The sequence below is a fragment of the Trachypithecus francoisi genome, unplaced genomic scaffold (assembly GCF_009764315.1).
Source record: "Trachypithecus francoisi isolate TF-2019V2 unplaced genomic scaffold, Tfra_2.0 Lachesis_group1, whole genome shotgun sequence".
NCBI classification, from domain to species: domain Eukaryota; kingdom Metazoa; phylum Chordata; class Mammalia; order Primates; family Cercopithecidae; genus Trachypithecus; species Trachypithecus francoisi.
Genome location: NW_022681454.1, coordinates 152,925,461 through 152,945,176, shown reverse-complemented (window position 1 = coordinate 152,945,176; position 19,716 = coordinate 152,925,461). Strand labels below are relative to the sequence as shown.

Sequence of the window (19,716 nt, the reverse complement as noted above, 5' to 3'; positions counted from 1 at the left end):
GTATCTTGACTGTATCCATTTCAGTTTCCTGATTGCGATAATATACTATCGTTTTACAAAGTGTTATCACTGAGGTAAACTGACTAAAGCCTAAATAGGATCTCTCTGTATGATTTCCATACAACTGCATGTGAATCTACAATCACCTCAAAATAAAAAAGTTTAACTCTAAAAAGGTGTTTAAAAACCTTTAAGTTTAAATTTAGAAATTCTTCTATTTTCTACATGAATTCCCAAGGAGTTAGATATGTTTTACATAATTTTAAATTAAGAACATGTAGGGTATTATCACTAAATACTATTCATTCAACTTACAAATGAACAGGTGCATGGAATTGTTACCATGGAAATGTACATGCTAGTTGAGCTTCTGATATATTTTTGTGTGGGGCAAACAAATGATAAAATTGTTCTAATTACTGAGTATTAATAAATATTATTTCAGTGGAAGCATTTTAAGGCCAAATAATACTTTTCTAAATGCCTCTTTAGTCCAAGCAAACTTCTCTAGAATTGTTGTCACTGAAAGGCATTTTTACTGCTGCTACATTGAATGTGCCACTATATCAATAACTCTGTTCAGCGGGTGACACTGCAAGCTTGGAAAACAATTGGGAGACACTCTTGCCAGCAAAAGTATCCAAACCATTCATCTTTTCCTTCCTGGTAGAGGACACTAATTAGGCACGATGTAAGTTGGCAGCTAAGAATGAAGACAACACAGGAACCAAGATATGTAATTATGAGACCCCAAAGACTCACTATAAGTCTCAGGTCCACATAAATGGATAAAAAACAATTCCGAAGAGAGGGGAACAAAATACAGACACGAGGAGAGGAAGTAACCCTCTGAGCCTGGTCACTATGATGTAAAAATCTACAAAGGGCAATTTGGACCAAATCAGAGCAAAGCACATCTTTCAAGAACTCTGGCTAACAATGTATTATTATCTTTGCTTAATTAAGGCAAACTGAAAGTTTATGTCCAACTTCCACATATATTATGTGTGATGGTCTATAAATCATGCATAAATTAGTTATAGAAACTAATTCTATTCAATTAATGCATTAATTGAATAAAATGTCTTATTTCTAAAATGAAGACTTTTTTCAAAATCCAAGTTCTTTGTAATGCACTTTATTCACCATAAGGTCATAAGCTCTATGGAGTTTTGATTTTCAAGAGGAAAATGGAGAAACTGGAGAACATTAAAAGATCAGTGAGGGACTCCAAAACAAAATATTCTTCATAGGACATGATCAAAGAAAGTAGGGTGCTGGCCTAGGGAAGGGGTGACATCAGGGTCTGGAGCTTTCAGACTTCAAATATCTGAATGTCTGTCATGTGCACTGAAAACTGTTGAATGGTTATAAAGTTGGCTCAATGTAATGTTCAGAATCTTCCCAATGAAGTAACAGAGTTTTTTGGAAGGTAAGTTCTCAATTATTGTTGGTCCAAGCAAAGTGTAATCAATTAATGAGTAATTATGTTGTATAATGTGTGTAATTATATTGTATAATGTGCATTAGATAAAAAGTTATGTTACATGAAAGTAAGTGACCTAATAGTCTGTAATAAACACAGTGTATATTTGGTAATTACCACTTCAAGGAACTATGTCATACATTATTTATTACTTGCATAATGTCTGTCTTTCACCAGAATATAAGATCCACGGGGAAAGGGACCTTGCCATTCTTATTCCTCACTCTATTCCCATGCCTGGGAAATGATAGGTTCTCAATGAATGCTGATGTATGAACAATGGCATTTCATTTAACCATCAATCAACCCTGTGAAGTAGACACTGCTAGCCCTATTCCACAAATGATGAAAATTAGATTCACTACGGTTTAATAAGTGGTCCATGTTTTCCAACCGGAACCAACCAGCCCTGACTCTAAAACCCATGTTTGTTACACTACATTTGAAATTTTCAGGATGACAAGAAACCAAAGAAAAAGCAATAGGTAAATAATTCTAGTGTGCTGCTGTATAGAATGTTCCTCTCTTTCCCTTCCTCACTTATTGCCATAGTTTCTTTTATCAGCACAACCACCAATGCTAACTTAGCTATCAACCTAGCCACTGTACTGAAAATAGGTAACATGTCCAAATAAATTAGAGTGAGATGGGTGATCTATTTATACCTCTAGTTATATTTCTTCACTGCTCTCAATTTTGATGTGCAGAAAATGGAAATTAGGAAATAAATACAAGATTCTACTTCAAGGTATATGTGCCATGTTAGCAAATGTCAAAGTTTCAGTACCCCTGGCATGCAGTGCAACACTGGGCAAACAGTAATGCTTTATATTTAGACTTAGCTTATGTAACACAAATATTCCATATCTTTCTACATTTTTAGGGGGGTGAAGAGGAATATTAAGGCATTTATCTTCTGTTGTTATTTTCTTCATTCAATATGAGGCTTTAACTCAGTGATTCAGAACCTTTAAATCAAATAATATAAAACTTTGTAAAATAGTAGAATATATGAGGAAAGAAAATATATTTTATATGCCTATATCTTGGAAATTTTGTTTCTTCACCTTAAAACAAAATGGTAATTTAATATTACAGAACATCAGGTATAGAAGAAAACATAAAATCATGAGCTCCAACCTGGTCGTTTTGCAATTGTGAAAGGTGAGGCTAAAGAGTTTCAGTAATCTGCATTGCAGAGCAAGTTTGTGGCAGGTTAGAAACAAAACAGAAGTCCCTTGGCTTCCATTCTAGTGCTTTTCCCTCCAAAACACTTTGCTTCTTGTCTTCGAGAGGTGCCCCAATAATTTATTATAAAAGAACTGGAACATGTTAGTTCTCTTCAAAGCACAACTCATGCCTAATGAAATGTTTAAAAGTAAATATTTTACATTTAAGCCAACATAAAGAAACCAACAGAAATAAAAATAAAAATTCCACAAGTACAAGGAAAATATTTACATTTTGATACTTTTAATACATTTAGATAATTGGCTTCTGTATTTGACATTACTTACACAGTTCGAAAGGTAGCTTCTCTGTTAGTGAAAAATATATGTATCTCACACATGTGCTTAAGTAGAATCTCTCTTTCTCTCTCTCTCACACACACACACACGACAAAAGAAGTGCAAAGCAGAGTCATTATTAATTTTGTAATGAGAAACGGGAGCACAGAGGCCTTTGATCTTTGCATGCCATGCACATGACCAACTGGTATTTAATGCAGTTCAGGAAAATAAAGCAAAGCAAAGTAAAGCATTTTTAATTAGTGGTTTCACTATGTGATTAATGATGCCTTTTTAAAGAAAATGCCTGGACCAGCAAATGAAAAATGCGTTCTTTCTAAAAGCTGGTTTCTTCTACTTAATGACTTCTTCTAAAAGGCAAATTAAATAACAACGTATGAAACCTATTAGCCTGAACATTTTCACAGGGAATGAAATTGAATGTTGTGTTGCAGGTTGTTGATGAACTAATCTGAAAGTAATGAAACAACAACGTCATACAAAGGCTTCTTTTAAAAAGGCATGCAACTAGCTTTAAAACAAAAACTCAACGGAGCTGAATCTTATTTGCATAACAAAATAAACTGTACTAAAATAAAAAGCACATTACAAAAGAGCTTAAATTAGCCATTAAAAAACTATTCTGTTTGTGTTAATATGCTTTATTTATTTAGGGCAATTTTAACCCTATTTAAAATGTCCAGAAAACAAAGCATATTCCAAGAAAGGTCAAGTAGGTTGTGAAATATCAGATTAACGTATGAAATACTGGTAGACTACAGAACTCAAAGTCAGAGACCTCTTAACATTCAATAACAACAAAAAAGTGACTTTGTCAGTTGAAATAGTAAACAAAAGCTTAGCTGCTGGCAGAGCTTAACAGTTTCACAGATGAATGTCCTTGATGTAGCCTGAACCTCGCTGGGCCTCAGTTGACTCATCTATAAATTGAAGATCATAATAACTTCAGAGAGTTAAGGCGAAGTGTGAGATGATACAAGTAAAGCATTTAACATGTGTTAGCTATAGATAACATTTTAATTAACCATCATTATTATACTATATGCCAATAAAATGTGGTTAATATCTTCGCCAATTAATTATGCTTACCACCATGTAATAGGGTTAAAAAACAGCAAGGATGATACACCTGCCTCTTTGAAAACTTGGTCAATTTCCCCTATGCTATTTGTACAAATAAATTTCCAAAATAAAACATAAATATGACAGCTGGCATGAGAGTGTTCCTGAGATGGTAATATATCATCCATAAGTAGATATAGAATTGCTTTTTTGGGGGTGGGATTACTTGCTTATTTAGAGAGTATTTATTAAATATATTTTGATACACTATACAATAGCAAATGTTTCCTGAAAACTAATTACTCTCAGTCTATAAAGTATCGAAAGCTCTTATGTCCTTTCTCGTTACCTACTGATATCCTACTCATCCTTCAAGGCATAAATGCTAAAAAGATATATGCCAATGTCAAAGTCAAATTAGATTGTTCTTTTCCATCTGGTAGAACAGTGAGTTCATTTTATCTCTATTTGGGCCCTTCTTTCATTGGGCTTCCTTTTACAATTGTCTCCTTGTATAGATCCACAAGCTGTGATCTGAAATGACATCAGAGTGCATTTCAATCACCTTGCAGGCATGTCTAAACTTTTGGCTTACCTGGTCCACATTCAAAGAATTGTCTTGGTCCACAAACACTAACACTGACAGCTGATGAGCTAAAAGCAAAACAAAAAAGGGTCCATCCATAATTTTTGTGATACCTGCCACCAGAGATAAGCAAAAATGTCCTCACATGCAAAGGGTTAGACACAGTTGCCAGACGACGTGACATGATCTGATTCATTTTTTGCTCTGTTCTCTCTCTCAACTGTAAGCATAAATGCACCTAACACTGGAGCTCCCGAATTTATAAAACAGTTACTAATAGACCTAAAAAATGAGATAGACAGCAACGCAATAATAGTGGGGGACTTCAATACTCCACTGACAGCACTAGACAGATCATCAAGACAGGAAGTCGACAAAGAAACAACAGATTTAAGCTATATCCTAGAACAAATGGACTTGACAGTTATATACAGAATGTTCTATCCAACAACCACAGAATATACATTCTATTCAACAGAAAATGGAACTTTCTCCAAGATAGGCCATATGATAGGCCACAAAACGAGGTTCAATAAACATAAGAATATTGAAATTATACCAAGCACTCCTCAGACCACAGTGAAATAAAACTCAAAATCAACTCCAAAAAAAAAAAAAAAAAAAAAAAACCATGCAAATACATAGAAACTAAATTACCTTCTCCTGAATGATCATAGGGTCAAAAATGAAATCAAATGAAATGAATCAAAGGAAAGTCAGTGCCCGGCTGACTTTTTCATCTGTGTGGCTGTGGGCATGTCTCAGGGAAGACCCCTGTGCAATTTCCCTTATCTGTGCCACAGGCTGTTCTTTTGTTTGAAAGAATCTGAGGACCCACCCTAACTGCCTACCTGACTGGTTTCTTCCTTTCTCCTCTCTCATCAATATATTATTTGCAATATAGCAAAATTAAATATACTTCATTTAAGTCTTACAAAATTTAAAGAGTACAGAAATTAAGTTCTAAAGACTTCATGAAACTAAGTAAATCACCACATGTATTTTGTTTCAAATACCATTATCTGATTCAATGTGTGAGCCTGGATATATTTTTCAAATAACACACTTTTTTTTTTTTTTTTTTTTGATATGGAGTCTCGCTCTGTCATCCAGGCTGGAGATGGGGTTTCACCATATTGGCCAGGATGGTCTTGATTTCCCAACCTCACGATCCACCCTTCTTGGCCTCCCAAAGTGCTAAGATTATAGGCATGAGCCACCACGCCCATCCACATGTTCTTTAATAAATAAAGTTTTTATAGAACTTTAATGCTTGCAAAATGCTTTTATGAACTCTGAAAGGAAGAGTGGTATTACTATTTAGGATTAGAAAAAAGTGACTTGCCCAATATATTTTGTCTAGCTTCCATTTCCATTTATAAACGGACTATTTTCTACATCTTTTCATGATATGCCTACTTTTTAAAGTTAAGACAGATTGATGTGTTATATGAGATTATTTCAGATTATTCAGGTTATTCAGATAATTTCAGGTTATTATACCTGTGGCCCTTGCTACATAAGTGCCACTTGAGTTCCCCATCATTGAAGCAGCAACACAAGCACATGCCCATTTATCTAAAAAGCCCCTGGTGAAACCACTCTCACAAAAATTGTAACTGAGAAAATTGTCACAGTGAACGAGATCAGACCTAATCGACTCTATCTTGCTTCTAACCTTAAGCTGTCCTCGTTCATTCTTGGGTGTAGGCCAAACTAACCTTGGAAAGGAATTCAGTTTATGATTTGACTCTGAAACAAAACTGATAATAGCCCTTTCCCAGAAAGACCACCTTCTTGCCTGGGGACCAGTCTGCCTTTGCAGGATTAACAAATTAACTACAAGATTAAAAAATATGGTTTAGGGGTCATGCAGCCTTTGGCTGCAAAAGTCTGAACCTGCCTAAAATTACTCCTGGGGATAACATCACTATTGTAAAATCTGAAATCAATGCTTGAGATATTTTGCATACCCTGGACTCGATGGATCAGCTGATGCTACTCAGACTGGTAATCTGGTTCAACCAATTCTGTGATCCCACCCAGGAACAGAAGAGAGCAAGAAAACCCCCACTTTGACACCACTATCATTCCATCTTCAATCCCAAGAATCAGCACTCCCCACCCCACTTTCAGAGTTTCTTCTCCCCAAATCATCTTGAAAAACTCTGATCCCTGAATGCTCAGGGAGACTAATTTGAGTAATAATAAAACTCCTCCGGTCTCCCGCACAGCTGGCTCTGTGTGAATTACTCTTTCTCCATTGCATTTCCCCTGTCTTGATAAATCGTGAACCCATTGGACAGTTACACTAGGAATTATCTTGCTCCCAGCTGAGAGCCTCTGACTTAGGGATTCTGGTGCTCAACACAAGCTCTGAAAATTTGTTTTATATCTTTCTATAATAAGAGCTGAATTAATGAAGAGCTTAGTTTATGATTATTTGGTGATTAAAATTTTTAATTGTTGGCCAGGCACAGTGGCTCGCACTTGTAATTCCAGCACTTTGGGAGGTCGAGGCAGGCAGATCACCTGAGGTCAGGAGTTTGAGACCCACCTGGCCGACATGATGAAACCCTGTCTCTACTAAAAATACGAAAATTATCCAGGCTTGGTAGTGGGCACCTGTAATCTCAGCTACTCAGGAGGCTGAGGCAGGAGAATCGCTTGAATCCAGGAGAAGGAGGTTGCGGTGAGCTGAGATCATGCCACTGCACTCCAGCCTGGGTAATGGAGGAAGACTGTGTCAAAAAAAAAAAAAAAAAAAAAAAGGAAATAACCATTTGTTACTAGGGATAAAATAGACCAAAGAAAAAGTAGCTAAGTATCTTCTTTAAAACTGCATTTCAAAGGTGGTAAAATTCATGTAGCCATAGGTAATGATGTGACGTTTGAACAAAGCCTCCTTAATTATGAAACACTCCGATCATGTATTAATATTTAATCCATTTTTATTTAGAATAAAACATTTATATATCATAAATAAAATTAGGTTTATAAAAATATCTTAAAAATGGCTTTAAGCTTATCATTTTCATAATTAAAATTGTTTTTAATTTGCAAAACAGGATTTTCTGTCTTCCAGTGTAGGGAAGTTTAAACTTTCCCTCTGAAGGAAGAATGAGGTCTGCTGAAATAAAGTAGCAATAAATAGATTAACAGGAGAAAAAACATGTTAGTTACATGCATGCACACAGGAACCTCACAGAAGAATATGAGACTCAAAGGACCAGAGGGTTGAAGTTTCCAAGCATAAAGGCATAGCAGCTTAAGCTTTGGAGGGAGGTGGCAACAAGTCGTGGGAGGAAGAGGGGAGGCACTGCCCGGGAACACCGGTTGTCTTACTATGCAAATAAAATCTCTCAGGTAATAAAAGTTGTTTGGGGACAGTCTCCAGGAGAATAAGTGATAGCCAGTCCAGGTGCAGGAATGACTTTGAATCTCCTCTCTGTGATTAATATTCCCTAGTTGTTGGATGAGCTTCTTCTTTTTTTTTTTTTTTTTATTATTATACTTTAAGTTCTAGGGTACATGTGCATAATGTGCAGGTTTGTTACATATGTATACTTGTGCCATGTTGGCGTGCTGCACCCATCAACTCGTCAGCACCCATCAATTCATCATTTATATCATGTATAACTCACAATGCAATCCCTCCCCCCTCCCCCTCCCCATGATAGGCCCCAGTGTGTGATGTTCCCCTTCCCGAGTCCAAGTGATCTCATTGTTCAGTTCCCACCTATGAGTGAGAACATGCGGTGTTTGGTTTTCTGTTCTTGTGATAGTTTGCTAAGAATGATGGTTTCCAGCTGCATCCATGTCCCTACAAAGGACGCGAACTCATCCTTTTTTATGGCTGCATAGTATTCCATGGTGTATATGTGCCACATTTTCTTAATCCAGTCTGTCACAGATGGACATTTGGGTTGATTCCAAGTCTTTGCTATTGTGAATAGTGCCGCAATAAACATACGTGTGCATGTGTCTTTGTAGTAGAATAATTTATAATCCTTTGGATATATACCCAGTAGTGGGATGGCTGGGTCATATGGTACATCTAGTTCTAGATCCTTGAGGAATTGCCACACTGTTTTCCACAATGGTTGAACTAGTTTACAATCCCACCAACAGTGTAAAAGTGTTCCTATTTCTCCACATCCTCTCCAACACCTGTTGTTTCCTGATTTTTTAATGATTGCCATTCTAACTGGTGTGAGATGGTATCTCATTGTGGTTTTGATTTGCATTTCTCTGATGGTGAGTGATGATGAGCATTTTTTCATGTCTGTTGGCTGTATGAATGTCTTCTTTTGAGAAATGTCTGTTCTTTATCCTTTGCCCACTTTTTGATGGGGTTGTTGGTTTTTTTCTTGTATATTTGTTTGGGCTCTTTGTAGATTCTGGATATTAGCCCTTTGTCAGATGAGTAGATTGCAAAAATTTTCTCCCATTCTGTAGGTTGCCTGTTCACTCTGATGGTAGTTTCTTTTGCTATGCAGAAGCTCTTTAGTTTAATTAGAACCCGTTTGTCAATTTTGGCTTTTGCTGCCGTTGCTTTTGGTGTTTTAGACATGAAGTCCTTGCCCATGCCTATGTCCTGAATGGTAATACCTAGATTTTCTTCTAGGGTTTTTATGGTTTTAGGTCTAACATTTAAGTCTCTAATCCATCTTGAATTAATCTTCGTATAAGGAGTAAGGAAAGGATCCAGTTTCAGCTTTCTACTTATGGCTAGCCAATTTTCCAGCACCATTTATTAAATAGGGAATCCTTTCCCCATTTCTTGTTTCTCTCAGGTTTGTCAAAGATCAGATGGCTGTAGATGTGTGGTATTATTTCTGAGGACTCTGTTCTGTTCCATTGGTCTATATCTCTGTTGTGGTACCAGTACCATGCTGTTTTGGTTACTGTAGCCTTGTAGTATAGTTTGAAGTCAGGTAGCGTGACGCCTCCAGCTTTGTCCTTTTGACTTAGGATTGTCTTGGCAATGTGGGCTCTTTTTTGGTTCCATATGAACTTTAAAGCAGTTTTTTCCAATTCTGTGAAGAAAGTCATTGGTAGCTTGATGGGGATGGCATTGAATCTATAAATAACCTTGGACAGTATGGCCATTTTCATGATATTGATTCTTCCTATCCATGAGCATGGTATGTTCTTCCATTTGTTAGTGTCCTCTTTGATTTCACTGAGCAGTGGTTTGTAGTTCTCCTTGAAGAGGTCCTTTACATCCCTTGTCAGTTGGATTCCTAGGTATTTTATTCTCTTTGAAGCAATTGTGAATGGAAGTTCATTCCTGATTTGGCTCTCTGTTTGTCTGTTACTGGTGTATAAGAATGCTTGTGATTTTTGCACATTAATTTTGTATCCTGAGACTTTGCTGAAGTTGCTTATCAGCTTAAGGAGATTTTGGGCTGAGACAATGGGGTTTTCTAAATATATAATCATGTCATCTGCAAACAGGGACAATTTGACTTCTTCTTTTCCTAACTGAATACCCTTGATTTCTTTCTCTTGCCTGATTGCCCTAGCCAGAACTTCCAACACTATGTTGAATAGGAGTGGTGAGAGAGGGCATCCCTGTCTTGTGCCAGTTTTCAAAGGGAAGTTTTCCAGTTTTTGCCCATTCAGTATGATATTAGCTGTGGGTTTGTCATAAATAGCTCTTATTATTTTGAGGTACGTTCCATCAAGGATGAGCTTCTTAGGGAGGGGTTTCAGACAATTGCATTCCTTTTGGAAGAACTTCCCTAAGTCAGATAATAGAACTTCAGAGAAAGTCCCTCCTGCGCTTGTGGAGGAGAAACAAGGGAAAGTCAGAGAGACCTTGATTCTGAGGCAGCTTCTGAGGCAGCTTCTAAGGCCTTCCAGTTTCCTTTAATTTGAAGCACTCAGCATGCCAAAGCAACATACCTTAGGGTATCATTCTCTGAGCCCCAACACTAGTAACTAACTAAACACTAGTCATATGTTTTGATCTATGGGATCTTGGCTAATTAACTTTCATAAGGAGCTACTGAGTTTATATATGAATAGCATCTTATATAATATTTCAGAATCAGAAAATTGTAAGACAATTACAGGAATGTTTACTTTTTCTTCATATTTAAGAAATGGTGCCATTTCAACTTAGCGTAAGAAATGCGAAAGTATTCAGATTGCTTCAAGTTGGTTTTTATGGGAAGCTGATAATTGTTCAGGATGTTTACTAGAGGAGTGTTCTTGAAATTGGCACCTGTAGAAGAGGGGAAAAAGAAGTCAGATTGGGCAGAGAAGTTGAGCTGAAATGCAGAACAAACAAAAGCCACAGTCAACCTTATATGGAGCTTTAGGACTAAGAAAGATTTTGAAAGAATCCATGTGTAGATCAGTCATGGAATGCAGAATGTCCGTGGAAGTACTCAAGACCCAGGACAAGGCAGTGTTCTTCAACTGAAGCATATGTGGAGGGTTGATACCTCGTGGGCATATTTAGGCTGCACTCCTATCTGCTTAGGGAATAAACCCTTCACCCCTGAAGGGAGAAATACTTAAACAACAGATAACCTTATTAATTACTGTGGACTACTAATGTTTGATGTGACTAAAGATTTCAATGCATTGTCTAGCCATATGCCTCACCTCTCTTTCAGGTTTGACAGCAGAGGCTTGAGTCTGGTGTAGTTTGTGATTCTAACCCCTCATTTTCCAAAACAGTGATATTATATTTGCTATTACAGCTGTCAGAGCTCTCTGTCCATGCTCATATCCCTCAGATCTTGCTATTTCAGTGTGCCCAATCTCCAAAAGCCTAGATTTCCATCTGCTAATAACTGCATATACTTGTTAAACAGCTTTCTCCAAAATGTTTGACAAGCACTCTGTCTGTGCATTGTGTCGTCTACAAGTGCCAGGAAAATAAAATTCACCCTTTTCCCTGAATCTTTGTCCTCAACCACAGACTACCTTGGAATGTCAATGTCACAGCTCTCTCACCCCCAGATGGAACGTGTTTTACCCTTACTCACAGTTCCCCAGATAGATTAGGCTCCAATCACCTGCAATGATAGTTGTCCAGATAACACATAACACTGGCTACCTTTTGTTTCTGGCTCAACTCTCCATCCTCCAACTGTTATTTATTACACCTCCCAAAACCACTATTTTCACTCATATCTTTGTCTCAAGGTCTTCAGGGGGAATCCAAACTATCTTTTTATTCTGTAGTTTTCTAAAACAGCTTAAAGTTCTTGGATGGATCCTGGAATCAGATCACCCTGCAGGGATCCAGATCTCAAATTCTCCACGTATTAGCAGATTTAGAGCAAACTACTGAAAAATCTAAGACTTCTTTTTCTATCCAGAGTTAGCATAACTCAAGGTTGAAGGCACAGTTCTCCAACTGTCAAATTTGTCTAAAAGGTCAACTCAATGAGACTGTCCAACAGTGAAGTTTAAGAGAACTGTCCCCACAAAATCACCTTCAGTTCAGACACTAACTGACAGTTTGGGAGTTTCCAGAGCCACCATCACTTCAGACCAGTTGTCTACACATTTGGAGATTCCCACAACCACCCTCAGGTCCAATAGTTCACGAAACAAGTCATAAAATTCCGGAAAGTGCTATATTTACAAGTATAGTTTTATTATAGCAAAGAATACAAATTAGAACCAGCTAAAGGAAAAAATGCATAGGATGGAAACTGGGAGGATCCCAAAACTTGAATCTCTCTTTGCATCAGGGGTGCATTAAGCTCTACAAATAGAGTTACAAATGTGTGACAATATGCACAGAGTATTGGCAACCCACAAAGCTCATCACAGTCTCCAGGAGCTAGTGATTTTATTTGGGGTTTCATTACATAGTCAGGATTAATGGAATCATCCTCCACATGGTTGAGCTCAATCTCTAGCACCCGAATCCTGGGAGGTCAGACTGATATCACCTGGCCCCAAACTCCAAAACTAGACAAAACTACAGTCATATGTTTTGTCTTTCTGACATGGCTTGCTCCTCTCTGAGTCATCTCATTGGCATTAATTTTCAGATGTGGTACCAGGGGATTACCATGAATAACAAAGACATTCCAGTCACTCTCAAAATTCCAAGGGTTTAGAAGTTACTTCCAAGTAACTAAAAACGAAGACCAGACCTCCCTTTGAGCTGTTGTTATTATTATTATTATTACTATTATTATGTTTTCTTTTCCTGCAGAACCTATTTCATTTACTGCTTTGACTACTGCATGTAAAGGCTTTCATAGTACAATTCTCAAAATAAAGTCTTGGTAGTACATATTTGCAAATGGTATACAGAGGCATTCTAGAAATCACTTTTAAGACTTGACAAAATTCAGTTCTATTTGTTTTTCATAAAAACAATTTTAATGTGAAAACAAAATATCAAATAGTAATTTGTGGTACTGAGTGAGTCTGTTATGGGCAGAACATCATCTGAAACAAACATTTAGAAAAATATGGAGTGCGAGGTACAGTGGTGTATTCCTATAGTCCCAGCTACTGGGGATGCTGAGGTATGTGGATTGCTTAAGCCCAAAAGTGCAAGGTTGCAGCAAGCTATGATTCTGCCACTTCATTTCACTACAGCCTCAGCAACAGAGCGAGACCCTGTCTCTGAAAAAAAAAAAAAAAAAAAAGGGGGGGAGGGAAGTATTTCAGAAAGACATTGTTAGGTTCAAATATAGACAAAATGAAATTAAAATAAAAATTTTTCTACTTTAATTTTTTTCAAGATGTTGAGGAAAAACCATTTCATTCATTTGCTTGTTTTCTTATATTGCACGAAGACATCTGGAAAATAAGTAATATGTCCAGTTATTATTGATCAGAAGATACATTAAAACTGTGAGTCTGAGAAAAGTAACTGTTAATTGTGTCAACTTGTCCTACCTGCAACACCTGTGCTATGAGAAAATACGTGAAGAGTAAAATAAATAGATGAAAGCTATTAAAATCACAGATGAAACTAGTTCAACAAATTCTCATTAACAGCTAAACCAAAATACTCTGTGAAACCAATTTGTATGCTGTCAGGATTGCATGCTTTATATTCTCTTCATAACTTTAATTTGTTTGCTATCTTTTCTGTATAATCCCTGATATTAACATTAGAAAAATACATCACAATTATAAATTTAAACCTTGACTCTATCTGGCTATTGATCACCTTTGGCCAAAGTACATAATAATTCATAGTGAATGAATTATAAAAGTCATTTTTATATTTCCATTTGTTTTGCATATGATTGGTATATCTATTAATTTTCCCAGGGATTTTAAATAATGAATGTTTCATTGATGGGTCACATAATGGAAAACACCTTAAAATGCTTTATCTTATGACTGCACATTATCACGGAATACAACAAAGTCATTAATTTTACATGCAATCATGCATCAACACCAGTCCATACAGTAGCCAGAGTTTGGCTCTGGAATAATGTGGACACATGAATTTTCAAATTTATCTCTTTCATGTTTTAATATACGTATGTTCATTTTACTGAAAATTTCCCATCTAAGTGTGAGTCCAACTTTTGTCCTTGGGTTGAAAAGTTTATAATGTGGAACTTAAAGAAGCCTATCTTGCTTTTTATATTATTTCTGAGGCCTGCTTTGCAATCTCATCTTAACAGGTACCTCATGTGTGGAGAGTGGCATGGGTTCATATGTGACAGATGAACACGTATCTTATTTAATGATACATATTACAGGTAATGTGAATTTATTCAGAACCATCACCAAGGTATAAGGACCACCGCAAAGGGGTCTTGCTGTGGGGAAGAAAGATTGGACTCGACTGTGAATGGGCAAATGGGAATTTATACCCAAGGAACAGAGTATGAGTCAGTGGATGGAAAATTACTAAGATGAAACATTAGGAGTAGGAGGGATTCTGGATAAACTGACCTGAAAGATTCTTACTGAAGAGAGGCCAGGATGGTCAGGCATCACCTGGGGGATAGTGGAGAACGAGGAGCCTGATCACTTGTTCTTTATAGAGGACATTCTTTATAGAATGATCAGATATCAAGATTGGGGATTCTGGCTAAACTAAGCTGCCTGGGTTCTTTTGCTAAATCTGTATTTTACAAGGAAGTGCATAGATGGGCCTAGGAGAAGTTTCAGAAGCCTGACTAAAGTTCAGCCAAGCGAAAAATTTTTGTCAGTAGTGAAAATCCAGTGGTTAAGTATCTTAGATAACTTGCAGTCTATAACAAAATACCACAGACCAAATGGCTTCAACAACAGACATTTATTTTTTAACTCTTCCGGAGGTTGGAAGACCATGATTAAAGTGCTGGCAATTTGGTTTCAGGAAAGGGTTCTCTCCCATGCTTGTAGACGTCCATCTTTATGCTAAATCCTTATGTAGCCTTTTCTCAGTGAGAGCCACGGAGGGAGAAGTTGGGGCAGAGAAAGAGTTCTCTGGTGTCTCTTTATATAAGGACACTAATCCTATAGGATTGGGACCCCACTCTTATGATCTCATTTAACCTCAGTTACTTCCTTAGAGGCTCCATCTCCAGATATAGTCACCCTGGAGTTAGGATTTCAACATATTAATCTGGAGCAGGGCACTAACATTAGGGTTAACTACTAAAAGTGATCTTCTCTGGGAAATGGAATCTGTCTTGAGGAGGAGAGAAAGAGTTGCTTGTTGCTTCTTATTAGTAACACTCTGATATGCTCTGATATTTCAAGCATGTCATGAATTACTTTTATCTAAACATTTCTATATAGTGTAAATAAAATTAAAAGCAAAATTTAAATGAATATGAAAGAATAGAAAAGCTTAATTTACACAGATTTTTACTTTTCAGAGAAAGTTGGGGACATAAAAGGAAATAAACATTATTTACTAATAGTGGGAGGTGAAAACAAAACTCATCAACCTGGTAAGTGATAAAATTTATGATTAGAGATTTTTCTCCTCAGCTTTACTGTTTTCCATTCTATTTCTATATCTTCTTAAAGCTATGGTGGGCACTAAGGCATAAGGAACACATAATGGCAAATTTTGTTTTATAAAATATTAATACTCCTCTCTCAAAATTTTTCTTGTTTCTCATACAATAATCTACAATACAAAATAAAACTTATATAAATGTCTTAAAATTTAAAAATAATTCTCTGTGAACATCACTTTACATCTCTCTCTACTTGTTGTATGTTTCCCTATAGTGATGGTCGTTTAGAAAAAATAGGATACGGAAATGCAGGGAGAGTAATCTGCTCAACTCACCAGGTATCTGGATCCAGCTGATGGGCCCTGAGACACCAGGCTCTGCCTCAGTAAATAGCCTGCCTCAGGCCTGGCTATTTACTCATACAAACCTTATCATATTTTACGTGAGCCATGACATAAAAAGAATATTGAAAGGACGGGTCTGTGGTATTGCCTGATAAGTCAGATTGCAGGGAAATACAGTGCATTCATCATCTGTTGCTTTGTAACAAATTACCCGAAAAGTCAGCAGCTTAAACAACATTTATTATCTCAAAATTTCCATGAGTTAGGAATCTAGGAGCAGCTTATTTGGGTGGTTTCTGGCTTGAGGTTTCCCATGAGGTTACTGTCAAGGTTGTCCTTCCAGGCCGCAGTCATCTCAAAGACTGGAGGATCTACTTCCAAGCTCAGTCATGTGGCTTTTGTAAGGAAGCTTCTATTTTTCACCATGCAGACTTGTCCATAGGGCCATTTTCATGATATTTCAGCTGACTTCCTCCCAAACAAGTGATCCGAGAGAGAGAAAAAGAGAGAGAAGGAGGAGGAGGAGTAGAAGGAGGAGGTAACAGATAGCTCGAGATGAAAGCCACAGTATCTATAATCTAATGACATATATATGTCATATAATCTAATAACATTATATATGTGTATATATGTATATGTATGTGTGTATATATATATGTAACCACTTGTATTTTATGGTATTAGCCATCACTCTGGTACCATAAGAGAGGTTACTTCACTTGGGTGTGAATGCCAGGAAGCCTGTGTCATTGGTAGCCATCGTGAACACCGGCTACCACATAAAATGTGTGTCTTTTTAAATGAATTAGATATTGCTAAATTACTCTTCAAAGTGGTTACAACATTTTGCACTTTTATCACTGAAGGATAAATATTTTCATCTCCTCAAAAGCTCAACAGCACTTGGTATTATGAAACTTAAACAAAAAAATCAAACTATTTTAATTCTCATCTATTTCGTTATGATGGATGTTGAGTGCTTTTCGTTAACCAATCACTTGGGTTTTCCCTTCTGTAAATTGTCTTTTGCTATTCTTTAATAATTCTCCTAAGCTGGATGTGTGTTTCTTGTTGATTTGTTACAGTAATTTATATATTCTGGGTATTAATTCTTGTTGGCTGTATGCATTGCGAATGTCCTCAATTGAGACATTTTCCTTTTACCTTTGTTTTTTATCTCAGTTGGTATATGAGACTTACATTTAATACAAATTAATCCTTTAAATTTTGAAGATCTGTGTTTGTTTTTGTAATTTGTGTGTGTATTTTCTTCCAACTTTGTTTTAAGTTTTGCTTTTGACATTTAGATTTTTAAGATATTTATAATGAACTTAAAGGGAGGTAATGTGAGATCTGGATAAATATTTATTTTATATTGATTATTTTTATATTATATATACACATATACATTAATGCGTGTGTGTGTGTAGTTCTAGCATTTTACTGATTGCATCTTCCTTTACTCACTGATTCGTAATTTCTTCTCTCTAGGTCTTATTTCCCACATATGTATCTATCTGTCTCTAATGTCCCTTGCTTCACTTTACAACACAAAAAATGATAATACAGGAATCTTATGCTTTTTATCTGGGTTCATATATTGCCTCCAGTGCTTAATCCTTTGACCTTGGTGAAATTATTTTTCTGTGCCCTAGTTTCTTCATCTGTAAAATTGGCCTAGCAGATTCTACCTCATGAAGTTACAAAATTTAAATATTTGTCTGTATATAAAACACATAGAACATTTCATGGCACATAGAAGCACTCAAAACATTAGATGTTTTTAACATTATCACCATTGTCAGACTTATTATCTACTCCTTCACCAGAGCCACACTGATACACTGATGTAGTCACTGTAATTTTTTTTTTTTTTGTTTTTTTTTTTTTTTTTTTGAGTCAGAGTCTCACTCTGTTGCCCAGGCTGGAGTGCAGTGGCATGATCTCGGCTCACAGCAACCTCTGCCACCCAGGTTCAAGTGATTCTGCCTCAGCCTCCTGAGTAGTTGGGATTACAGACATCTGCCACCGCACCCAACTAATTTTTGTAGTTTTAGTAGAGACTAGGTTTCACTATCTTTGCCAGGCTGGTCTTCAACTCCTGACCTCAGGTGATCCACCCGCCTCAGTCTCCCAAAGGGCTGTGATCACAGGGGTGATCCTACACAGGGCAAGTCCGACACGTTTTCCTTCTTCAAAATGTTATTGACACCTCTTGAGCTTTTCCTCTTCTCTATTAATTTTAGTATAGACTTAACAATTTCAAGTTTTAAAAAACTTTTTAAATTACAATTACAGTGAATTTTTACTTATTTGAGAAATTTGGCATGTTTATGATATCAACATATTTTATAAAATCCCTCTCTGTGTATTAATATTATTATACTATTTTCTTTTTTCTTCTCCTGATAAGGAGAATTATACTCAATAGATTTTTCAAACATTATAACTTCTTTGAATTAATAGAATAAAACCTACTTGGTCATTGTCAAGATTTTCATATTTATGTTTCTAAGATTGGTCAATAAATTTATTCTCATATTATCCTTGTCCAGTTTGGAAATCTCAGCTCAAAAAATTAGTTAGAAAATTTTTATTGTTTTTGTTCTCTGAAATTTATTTATTTTGTGATTATTGGTTATTTGATATTTGGCAAATCTGCTTTTAAAACTTTTTAGACCTGGTCTTATTTCAGCAGCTAATTAAATAATTCTTATAAGTCTGTTCAGTTTCTTTCTGCCTTTTTTAAAAATTAATTTTGATGATTTATAATTTCTTAAAAATTACCTGTTTTGGCAGATGTCAAATTGTGTGCCTTAATAATAACATCTTAACATTGAATTCTCTCATATGTTCTATTTTTGCTATTTCTATATTTTTGTCTCCCTTTTTCATCAAAATATTTTCTACTTATGTATTCTTTTTTGTTCTTGGTCAAAATTGCTAGAGTTATTGTCTATCATATTAGATTTAAAACATTGTGTTTGGTTTTGTTGATCCTCCCTAAAATTTCTTGTTTTCAATTTCATCAATTTCTGGTCATTTACCTCTATTTGTTATTTCTGCAAACTTTATTAAAAATGTATTTAGGGCAAGTAATTTTGCAGTTGTGATATTTATTCTGCTTCAAATATTTTATAATATGATATTCTTATGTCTTTGACTCACTGACACTCTGTTTTGTTACATTTTTGGTTATTAACTTCTCATTTTCTTTTTCTTTCTTTTTTTTTTTTTGATGGAGTCTCACTCTGTCATGATTTTGCAGTGCAGTGGCACGATCTTGGCTCACTCAACCTCCGCCTCCCAGGTTCCTGCCATTCTCCTGCCTCAACCTCCCAAGTAGCTGGTACTACAGGCACCCACCACCATGCCTGGCTAATTTTTCTGTATTTTTAGTAGAGATGGGGTTTCATCGTGTTAGCCAGGTTGGTCTCGATCTCCTGACCTCTTGATCTGCCGGCCTCAGCCACCTGAAGTGCTGGGATTACAGTCGTGAGCCACTGCATCTGACCCTCATTTTATATCACTGTGAGAAAAGAAAGCCTTTAAATTGTATGGATTTGTTAGTTATGTTTGGAGACTACCTTTATGTTTAATATATGGTCAAATGTGCCAAAAAAAGGCCAAATCATCTAATTGAATGCAAAATTCCATATATACTCATTATATTAAGGTTGCTAATCTTGTTGTTTAAATATTTTATTTTTTAAATAATGTTTTGCTTCTTGACTTACTTTTGAGAGAGTTATGTAAAAAGTAGCCACCATGATTGTAGATTGATCAATTTCTCTTTGTATTT

General features: G+C 36.1%; 1 long non-coding RNA gene across 1 annotated transcript; it reads left to right on the top strand.

Moving 5' to 3' along the window:
* Positions 1 to 13,395: 13,395 nt before the first annotated feature.
* Positions 13,396 to 19,197, top strand: LOC117084837. Its single transcript, XR_004437700.1, has 4 exons — positions 13,396 to 13,504; positions 14,296 to 14,373; positions 15,484 to 15,558; positions 19,159 to 19,197. It is a non-coding gene; the product is annotated as an uncharacterized LOC117084837 (long non-coding RNA).
* Positions 19,198 to 19,716: the final 519 nt, after the last annotated feature.